Below are 11,272 nucleotides of genomic sequence, written 5' to 3'. Positions count from 1 at the left end.
CCTCTATGAGTAAATGCACGAATGACTGAACTTTACGACCTATAAAGTATATGTGCCATTTCCATATTTTTCAAATGAGGAAACTGACACAAAGTGAGGTGAAGAAGCTAAAAAGTGATGGAATGGGGCTTTGAAGTGGGAAAATGTGTAAGCTCACTTGATGAACCACTGCACCATATTGTAATATAATGTCAGTAATGTTTTTGAAGAGTATTTATATTTAGATAGTGTGACATTTTTCTACCAAAATACTGATTGAATATCTCATCATTAATTTTTGGTATGGTAAGAAATCAGATACACAAATACTGGTCTAACTTTGTTACCACCAGTAATCCCTTACTGGGATAATCTCTTTGGTAGCAATGTAGGGGAAAGTGGATAAACTAAGTCATGCACAGTGACCTCAAGTCCAAATGACTAAGCTGCACCTCTACCATACTTCCACGCCAGGTTCCACTACTTCACCTGCCATAAACATTTAAGTAAAATGCCTTTCCCAGTCAAATCCCAAAACTTCGTTTACAATTACCCTTTGTTTTGCTTTGGTTTGTTGTCAGTTGTGCTGATTAATGGATTTTTGAAACTTGAAATACTTAAAAGGCAGTCGGTTTTTATATTTACCACAGGAGGGCATGTAGTTTAAAAGGTTGAGGAATGACAACTTCACCCTGCTTTCTTAAGGTTGCAATAGCATCTGTTACTGATTGTCACAATGACCTTCCTGTGCCTCTTTTATGTTCTGGAGAATGGGAGTATGGGAATCCAGAGACACTGTTAAGGCAAAACAGGTGCCTGGTGCCCGGGACTGCTAGGAGCTGGTCACCATCTCACATGCCTTGTCAACTGTACCTCAAAGTTGGGGGAGGGATGAGAAGACTGCTGTAAAATACCATTTTTCTACTTTTTTTGGTTTCCCATATCTGCACTTCTTTCTCTGCAGAGCAAGCTCTATGAGGTTAGGGACCAAATTTGCTTTTTCTCATTGTTATATCTCCAGGAATTCAAACAGCATCTTGTTGATAAGATTCATTGACTGAAGAATGTGTAAATACCTTCCATCTGGTCATCTGTATATAACTTCCTATTTCCTATCACTTTTTAAAAGTTCACCCACACAGAAAGAGTCCATCTTGGAAGTAACTCATCTGTAAGCAACTATGGAATTCTAAGCAGAAATGGCAAAATACCATCTAATGGGAAGTTAGGTATTGCAGACCATGAGATGGGAGAGGCTCCACCCACAGTTCTCTAAAGGACAACTTTTACATTACCTTTTAAACCCCAGTAGTTTTTAGGTGCTTTTGCTCAGCTCCATTCTATTTAGAGGTTGGATGCCCTGAAGTTGACTGCTTGATGTGAGAAGTGTAAAGATAAGAAACGCCAAGGCAGTGGCTTCATAGCAGTCCCAAGCCTTCTACCCATGATCCACCTGATTCTACCCATGATCCACTCTGTAGTGTGGGGCAGGACTAGGGCACAGGTACCCAGAATCTCAGGCTACGTGGGAGCTGTTGATAATTCCTTATCAGTTCTAAGGAATGGTCTTTCTCAAAGTGTCTTGCCCACTGCATTGCTTTCCTATTGTTACTATAACAAATTACAGCAAAACAACAGATTTGTTATTTTTCAGTTCTGGAGGGCAGAAGTCTCACTATGTGGGTGTCAGCAGGGACTTGTTCCTTCTGGAGTTTCTAGGGAGGAATCCTTTGCCTTAACTTTGCCAACTTCTAGAGGTCACCACATTCCTTGGCTCATGGCTGCCATCTTCCATTTTCAAATCTTAGTTTATCATCACCTTTCTCCCTTTCCCCTCTCTCCTGTTCGCCCTTCCCCTCTACCTTTCTCCCTCTCTTTTCCTCTGCCACCACCATCACATCCCTTCTCCAACTGACACCGTCCCCCTGCTCTTTTCCTCACAGCTTCCAAAAGTGGCCTTTGGGTCCTCCACTGTCCAAGGCAGAGCATCTCCCAGGCTGCTGGAGACGTTTGTGCTGCTTCTTCCTTCTGATCTTTCCTGTCCTCTCCGCTGGATGGAATCACCTCTTCCTCCACACTCCTTTGTGCCACCTGGCCCCTGCTGCTGTACACCACATTTATATGTGCATATGTTACTTTTCTGACTTACTAGTGCCAGGAACCAACTCTGTGCAGTCCTGGAGCCTAGGACCGTGTGGGACAGATGGCTGGTGCTCAGTTATTGGTGTTAGTGCTCAGCCCATGACATATGGGCACTTCTCCTTAGGCCTGGTGACATCCAGATGTTTCCCCCAGAGTCCTGAGTCAGCCCCACCCCCAACACCCCAGAGCACCTCTGTGTTATCTTCCCTGAATGTGAGCTGGGAGGATTCTGCAGCTGCTGCCCACTAAGAAGACCTGTCCCCAGGGGCTGCTGGTAGCCTGGGAAGGGAGCCTGCACTTGCACCTGCGTCTTTCTACCATGTGGGCCATGAGCCCTGCAAGCTGGTTTGTTTCTGTTTAGCAGTGGGCTGTGGCAGTGGCTGCTTGTCTGCAGTGCTAGCTGAGAGGCCCATCTCCAAGCTGCCTTGGTGATTGCCTCCCTAATTCTCTTCCCCTTGCTGTGTCATCATCCTCTGTGTGGATCAGAATGATTCACTTGGCACTTGTGCTTGGGAAGAGCCAGAGCTTAATGACAAGGCACTGGCTGGGAGCATCTCAGTCTCATTTTCAGCCTTTCCTCTTCCCTGGATAGGTCTCATCCTAACCTGGGTAGAATCCCACCTCCCTAGCAGTGGAGAAATGCAGAAGTAAGAGCCATCTAATTACTGGGCACTAGAGGAAGCTGGGGCAGGAGGATGGGGATGCGGTTTGAAGTGGATAAAAGGGCAGGGTAAGGAAATTAAAGCTTAAAATCAAAGTTTCTGCTGTCACAGATTTGAAAATCAATTAGGGAGAAAGATAAGTCACCAAGTAATTACGAAATATTGAAAAACCTTGTATGAAAAAAGCATTAAGGAGCTAGGGGAAAAATAAATGGATCTATATATCTCACAGTCTACATCTGGAAAATTCAAAATGAAGGCTTTTTTTTTTGGAAACAGGATCTTGCTATGAGCCCTCAAACTCTCAATCCTTTTGCCACGACCTCCTGAGTGCTGGGATTACAGGCATGCACCACCACACCCAGCTAGAAAATGAAGTTTTAAAAGTACAAGATAAAACCCTGGGAGAATTTTTAAATATAATCTAAGAATGTCAGAGGCCATCCTAAAACCTGAGTGTAATATGGGACCCAGAAGCCATAAGTGAAACAATAGTTAAATTTAATTACATGAAAATACTTCCCATGGCAGGTTGTTCAATATATAAGGTTAAAAAAAAAAAAGCAACAAAACAAATGCCCATTTGAGAAAAATATTTGTAAATCATACTACAGAAAAAGGCTAACTCCCCTAATGTATATAAATCAATAAGAAACCACTAACCATCCAATGGAAATATGGGCAAAAGTTACAAGTAGACAGTTCACTGAAAAGGAAAGGCAAGTGGCCTTTACACTGAAAACCGGCTCAGTCTCACTTATTATAAGAGAATGCAATTAATATCATACAAATATATATCTTTTGCCTTTTACATTGGAAAAAGTTTTTAAAAGTCTGAATATACTTGTATTATGAGGAGTCAGCAGCCTTGTATATTACTTGCAGAAGTACATGTTGTTCCAAAACCTATTGGAGGCAAATTTTCAACATCTATCAAAATTACAAACACATACAACCTTTGACTCAGCAATTTGCTAGGAATCCATCCTGGGAGAGTCTCTAATTTAGGGCACTGACACATACTGCAGCACTGTTTATATTACCAAAAGATTGGAAGTGATCAAGGGAGGAGCAATGACTATGATTTTCACATATACAGGACTCCTGTGCATTGATTGGAAGCACTAGGGACACCCTTTTTGATGACTGCAGAGGCATCTTATTATTTTTTTTTATTCATATGTGCATACAATGTTTGGGTCATTTCTCCTCCCTCCATCCACCCCCTCTCTTACCACCCACTCCACCCCCTCCCGCTCCCCCCCCTCAATACCCAGCAGAAACTATTTTGCCCTTATCTCTAATTTTGTTGAAGAGAGAGTATAAGCAATAATAGGAAGGAACAAGGGTTTTTGCTGGTTGAGTTAAGGATAGCTATACAGGGAGTTGACTCGCATTGATTTCCTATGCATGTGTTAATTCTTCTTGAACTAAGTTAATTCTTCTTGATCTAACCTTTTCTCTAGTCCCTGGTTCCCTTCTCCTATTGTCCTCAGTTGCTTTTAAGGTATCTGCTTTAGTTTCTCTGCATTGAGGGCAACAAATGCTAGTTAATTTTTTAGGTGTCTTACCTATCCTCATATCTCCCTTGTATGCTCTCGCTTGTATCTTGTGATCAAAGTTCAGTCCCATTGTTGTGTTTGCCCTTGATCTAATGTCCGCATATGAGGGAGAACATATGATTTTTGGTCTTTTGGGCCAGGCTAACCTCACTCAGAATGACGTTTTCCAATTCTATCCATTTACCAGCAAATGATAACATTTCGTTCTTCTTCATGGCTGCATAAAATTCCATTGTGTATAGATACCACATTTTCTTGATCCATTTGTCAGTAGTGGGGTATCTTGGCTGTTTCCATAACTTGGCTATTGTGAATAGTGCCGCAATAAACATGTGTGTGCAGGTGCTTCTGGAGTAACCTGTGTCACAGTCTTTTGGGTATATCCCCAAGAGTGGTATTGCTGGATCATATGGTAGATCAATGTTTAGTTTTTTAAGTAGCCTCCAAATTTTTTTTCCAGAGTGGTTGTACTCATCTACATTCCCACCAACAGTGTAAGAGGGTTCCTTTTTCCCTGCATCCCTGCAGAGGCATCTTAAAGATGTGTTGTTAAGTGCTACAGACAGGTGCAGGATAGTTTATTCAGTGTGCTACCATTTGTGTAAGGAGCAAACTGCCAGCTCGTTTCCAGAATAAGCTCAGTGTGCTCCTGCTGGGTGTTTTGCTCATGCTTGCCCCTCATACAGATTGTTCTATTGCTGCCTGCTGGAAAAAATTATTCTTCCAGGAAAATTTCAAATATTTCTTCCTCCATAATCCTTTATTGATCTCTTGAATTAGACACTCTCTCAAATGAACAAATCTGTAAAATTATTAAAAGAGTTTTAAGATTTGAGGTGAGAAGTCCTCCCTAAGACAACTCCCAGTAATTCATAAAGGAATAATATTGGTTGAACCATATATGAAATATTTTATATAGCTAAAGACATCACAAATGGACCAAAACACAAGACCTAACACACTGAGAGAAGACATTTTTAACATTTGTTGATGACAGAGGTTTATGATCTAGGTTATGTGAAGAGTTTCTACAAGCCAATAAAGATCAAATCAACTGTCCAACGGAAAAATAAAGGATGAGTTTTAAGGATAAAGGTGGTTAGTTAAAAAAAAGGAAAAATGTGACTGAAAAGATCCTCAATTTTTAAATAATAAATATATTTCTCCCTTTGGTGAGCAAAAACTAAAAAGTTTTACACTGTGATTTTTGGGAAAAGTCAATGATGTAGGGGAAATATAAATAGTTAAATTCTGTTTGGAAAGTAATTTGGCAGGAAATGTTAGCATCATATCACCTTCAGTCCGTCCACCCTACTTCTTGGCATCTGTGCTCAAACACACATGTGCACATAGAAGCATGGTCATTGTAGCATTCTTTATAATATTAAAAAACTTAAGATCTCCTAAAGGGTCACCAATAGGGAAAGTGTGAATGAATTGTGGTAAATCTAAGGTATGGGTTGCTGTGTAGCAGTTCAGAAAACAAGGTAGATCTTGATATATTTGAAAAGAGTTTCAAAAGAAAAATGTCACTTTAAGAATAGTATGCAAGATATGCGTTCCTTGTATGAGGGAGAAAGTTGTGTATGGGAGCATATGTATGTGAATATGTGTATTCACAGGACACATGTATACACATACATGTTCATATACATATGGCATAGTGTCATAAATCATTATATATGCACTATTTTATATAATATAAGCATATATATGAGTTTGGGTGAGCAACAATTGTCTCCTCCAGAGAGGAGAATAGAATTAGGAATGCAGAATGAGAAATTTTATCTATTTATTTTAAACATTTCTATTAGCATATATTAATTGTACAGGGGGGTTTCATGTGACATTTCCATATGTTTACAATGTACCTTGGTTTGATTCACCCCCTCCATCATTCTCCCACACTCCTCTGCCCCTCTTCTTCAAAGGATTTCAGTAGGTTTCATTGTTCTATTTTAATGCAAGTATATGAAGTACATCAACCATATTCGCCCTCTCTTTTCGCCCAAGAAACTTCTATTTCTTGCTCTATCCATTTATAGGGTTTCATTTTATTTTGTTTTGTTTGTTGTTAAGGATAGTAGTGGGAAGGTCCCAGTTCATGCAGCTAGAAAAAGGGATTTGATCGCAGTCAATCAGCTTCCCAGCGTGACATTTTTTCCAGTGCTCCACTAGAAGAAGAGGCAACTTCTGAGTCAAGAATAATTAAGTAGAAATAAGTTAAGGTCTTTTCCCTTAGTTATGAAAGTCACCACTGAATTTTCAGAACTGTCCTTTGTATCACTAACCTAAATGGCCACAGAGAATAGCTGCACATGGAAGATATGCAGGCCATACTTTTAAAATCACCTCTAATAGCTCATATCTTACAAATCATTTCCTGAATTTCTTGTTTCTTCCAAGACTCTGTTAGTTTTTGTACAGCTAGTTTAGAGTTTAAAAAGAAAAGACTGATCAGTGCTAGGTAAATCAAGACTATTTCTTAACCATGAAACAACACATTACCCTAAATCACATTCTAGAATCACTTTAATCTTAAATCACAACTTGGTATTGGAGGTTCATTGATGTAAGATTTACCGACCCAATTCTCTCTTTTCTTCTTCTCCACAACCAACACTTTTGCTTGCTTTGTTTCCTTTAATTTGCTTCAATTCCTGTTACATGATATGGTTTGATGTGGTTTGTCTCCCAGGGCCTTGTGGGTTGGAAGCTTGGTCCTCATTGTGGCAGCAGGACATGGTGCAGATTCTTTAGGACATGAGGACTGCTAAGCGGTCCTTAGGCAAAATGGGAGCATAGCCTCAAGTGATTGTGGGATCCCAATGTTTCCAGATGTGATGCTCTACCTGCTCTACCATCTGCTATGGGGTCATGTCAGAATGGTGCTATGCTGTTTGGACTTTCAGCCTCCAAACTGTAAGCTAAACAAACCAATTTTCTTAATAAATATCCTGCCTCAAGTATTTCATTATAGTAAGAAAACCTAGGGTAATCATAGAGGGGAAGCCATGGACTTTCAAGTCTGACATGGGTTCTTTTCAAGAGTTTTAAACTTGCTGTTTCTGGGACTTCAAGTGAATTATTTAGCTTTTCTACATGTCAGTTTTTCATCTTTCAAATCATAATAATGATTACTCTAGGCAAAAAGAAAAAGAAATCACAATGACATTAGAAAATACTACGAAGTGATAATGGAGACATATCAGAAAAGGAAACCAAGAATCAATTACTGAGCTTTTTTTCCTTCACATTTTTATTAGCTCATAGTAGTTGCATAATGTGAGGTGATTCCTTGTGACATTTCCATACACATATAACATTACCCAAGCTGCCTTCTTCTCCTCTTCCTCTTTCTCCATCTTCATATTCTTCTAGCAATACTCGTGCTTGCTAGGAAGATGCTCTACCACTTGAGCCATCCCCTAAGCCCTATTTGCTTTAGCTGTTTTTCAAACAGGGTCTCACATTTTTTTGCCAGGTTGGCCTGTACTGCAATCCTTCCATTTATGCTTCCCATGTAGATGAGATGACAGGCATGTGCCACCGTGCCCAGCTATTAGCTGAAATGGGTCTCCCTAACTTTTTGCCTAGGATGGCCTTGAATCACAATTCTCCCAATCTCCACCTCTACCATCTAAAGAGATTACAGGTGTGAGCTACTGTGGCCTTACCCAGATTTCTTAAGGGATTAAAATAGAAAATAAAATAAAACTCCAAGAAAATCTGACTGCTATGAGGTGAGCAGCCTCAACCGCATGCTCCCACCACCACAATGTTTTTGCCTTGCCTCAAGCCCAAAGCAAGACTATAACTGACCTTGAACTAAGAATTCTGCAACCATGAACCACAACACATCTTTCCTCCTCCTGCTCCTTCTCCTCTGAAAAAGGAGGAGAAATGAGAAGTGAAAATAGTATAGACAAGAAGATAAGAACACATTCAATGACAACATACATACATGGATAAATGACAAAAAAGTATAAATAATGCCAAACGTAGTTTTTGGTAAAGATTAACAAAATTGATAAACCTTAGCAATACTGATCAAGAAAAAGGATACGGATACAAATGATTAAGATTAGATGTGAAAAAGAGATATCAATTAAAATATTAAGCAATCAAAATTGAAAGGCATGCTATCATGTGCTTAGGAAGTTGCTGGGGATTAATTCACATAATAACACTTAAAACTTCTAGCCAGGAATACTAAAGTGAGCCGTGCTGTATGTGTGTTTGTATGTGTGTGTGTGTACATATGTGTACGTGTATACATGTGTGTATGTGTATGAGTACAGGTGTGTGTACGTGTGTGTATTTGTGTGTATGTGTGTATGTGTAAGTGCGTATGTGTGGGTGTGCGCATGTGTGTATCTGTGTACATGTGTGTATGTTTGTGTACCTGTGTGTATGTGTGTATGTTTGTGTACGTGTACGTACGTGTATGTGTATCTGTGTATGTGTGTGTACGTGTATGAGTGCAGGTGTGTGTATGTGTGAGTGTGGATGTGTATCTGTGTACGTGTGTGCATGTGTGTGAGTGTATGTGCTACGTGTGTATGTGTGTATACATGTGGATGTGTGTATACATGTGTACGTCTCTGTGTACATGTGTATGTGTGTGAGTATGTATGTGTGTGTATGTGTATGAGTGCAGGTGTGTGTATGTGTGTGTATAAGTGTGTGCATGTGTACGTGTGTGTTTATGTTTGTATGTCTATGTATGTGTATGTGTGTGGGTATGAGCAGTATGTGTGATGTGTGTGTATGTGTGTGTGTATGACTATGTATATGTGTGTGTATGTGTGTATGCATATGTGTGTGCATGTGTATGTGTGTATATGTGTATGTGTGTGTATATATCTGTATGTGTGTATATGACTGTGTGGTTGTGTGTATGTGTGTGGTTGTGTGTATGTGTATATGTTTATGCATATGTGTGTATGTATGAGTGCATATGTGTATATGTGTGTACGTGTGTGTACACGTGTCCACGTGTATGTATGTGTGTCTATGTGTGTGAGTGTGTATGTGTGTACCAGTGTGTATGTGTGTACGTATGTATGTGTGTATATACATATGTATGTGTATGTGGGTCTATGTGTGTATGTCAGTGTTTGTGTGTCTGTGTGTGGATGTGTGCGTTTGTATCTCTGTGTGTACATGTGTCTGGGTGTCTATGTGTGTACATGTGTGTGTGCATGTATGTACATGTGCAGATATGTGTCTACATGTGTACACGTGTGTATGTGTGAGTGTGTAGGTGTGTATGTGTATTTGTGTTTACGTGTGTGTATGTGTGACTGGATGTGTGGGTGGGCATATGTATATGTGTATGTATGTGTGCATATCTGTCTACGTGTGTGCACGTGTGTACATGTTTGTATGTGTGTTTGTGTACGGGTGTGTACGGGTGTATGTGTGTGTGTTCATGTGTGTGTATGTGTGTGTTTGTATATGTGTGTGCGTGTGTCTGGTTGTGTATGTGTGTGGGTATTTGTGTGTACTTGTGTGTACACGTGTGTGTATCTGTGTATATTTGAGTGTGTGTGCACGTGTGTATGTGTATGTCTCTGTGTACGTGTATAGTGTGTATTTGTGTATGTGCGCATGTGTGTACGTGCATATGTGTGTATGTGTATGTGTGTGCTTGTGTGTATGTACATATGTATGTGTGTATGTGTGTGTGCGTGTGTGTATGCACACATGTACATGTGTATGTGTATACCTGTGCATATATGCATGTGTGTACGTGCGCATGTGTGTGTATGCGTGCATGTACATGTTGCGTGTACGTGGTGGTGGGACAGGTGATAGACATGGTCCTTGCCCTGTAGAGCATAGAGTGACAAAAACATTCTTAAAATCACATATATACATGTAAAATCACAACAAAAAGTGGGAATTAGCAAATAAGAAGTGGGGCCTATAGCCCAGAGCGCATGTAAATAGGTTATCTGACCTAGTGAGGAAAGTCAGAGCGGCCTTTCCTATGGAGTGACAGCCGAAATGCCATCTGAAGGATGAGTACACATTACTAAGTGAGGTCAGTAAGGTTCTCAGCTGGGGCAAGAGCAAGTCAAAGGCCCCAGGTGGGGAGGAAGGCTGTCCTGACACAGGTCAATGTGGCTGAGGCTAGAAAATAAGGACCAGTGGGATGGGGTGCAGATGAAGCTGGGAGATCACTAGAGGCCTTGTAGGCCATGCTGAGGAGTTCTCTCTTTATTCTAAAGACAGTGGGGCCATTTACAGAGTGGAGTAACACGACCAGATCAGAAAAGATCATTCTGTAAGTAGTACAAAGCTTGGACTGGCTGAGGGTCAGAGTTGACACGTGGCTGCCAGTTAGGTGACCCTTGCTCGTGTACAGGGAAAAACAACAACTCTAACTACTGTTCATAATATAAAGTAAACTGATAATAACTCAAAAGTCCACCAACCATGGACCAGTTAAATAAGTTATAGTAAGTAAACACAATGGGCTACTATGCAGTTATAAAAAGGAATGCAGAATATAAATATGCATTGTTATAGAGTTATCTCCAGAATGTACTGTTAGGTTAAAAAAAAAAAAGTAGTGGAGAGAAATGTTTACATACATGCATATAGATACACGCAAAGAGATGCTGCTATTTACTTTTAAAAGGTATACTTTTTTTCACTATGGTGCTAGAGATTGAATCCAGAACCCAGCACATCTAAGCATGTGTTCTACACTGAGCTCCAGCGTTAGCCCTGGATGTACAGTTTTTAATGAAAGGCTACACCATGGTAAAAGGGGTTAATTTTATAGGGAAAGACAGAGAGCACATTGAAGAGGGCAAGGACAGAGGCTAAAATTCTCTGAACAGAAATTGTTTTGTAGATTTTACCTTGAAACCATATGAATATTTTGCATAATTACAAAGAAGAATTAAATTTTAA

This window comes from Castor canadensis, chromosome 6 (assembly GCF_047511655.1).
Source record: "Castor canadensis chromosome 6, mCasCan1.hap1v2, whole genome shotgun sequence".
NCBI classification, from domain to species: domain Eukaryota; kingdom Metazoa; phylum Chordata; class Mammalia; order Rodentia; family Castoridae; genus Castor; species Castor canadensis.
The sequence above is the reverse complement of the archived record's forward strand: the minus strand, read 5'-3'. Positions refer to the sequence as shown.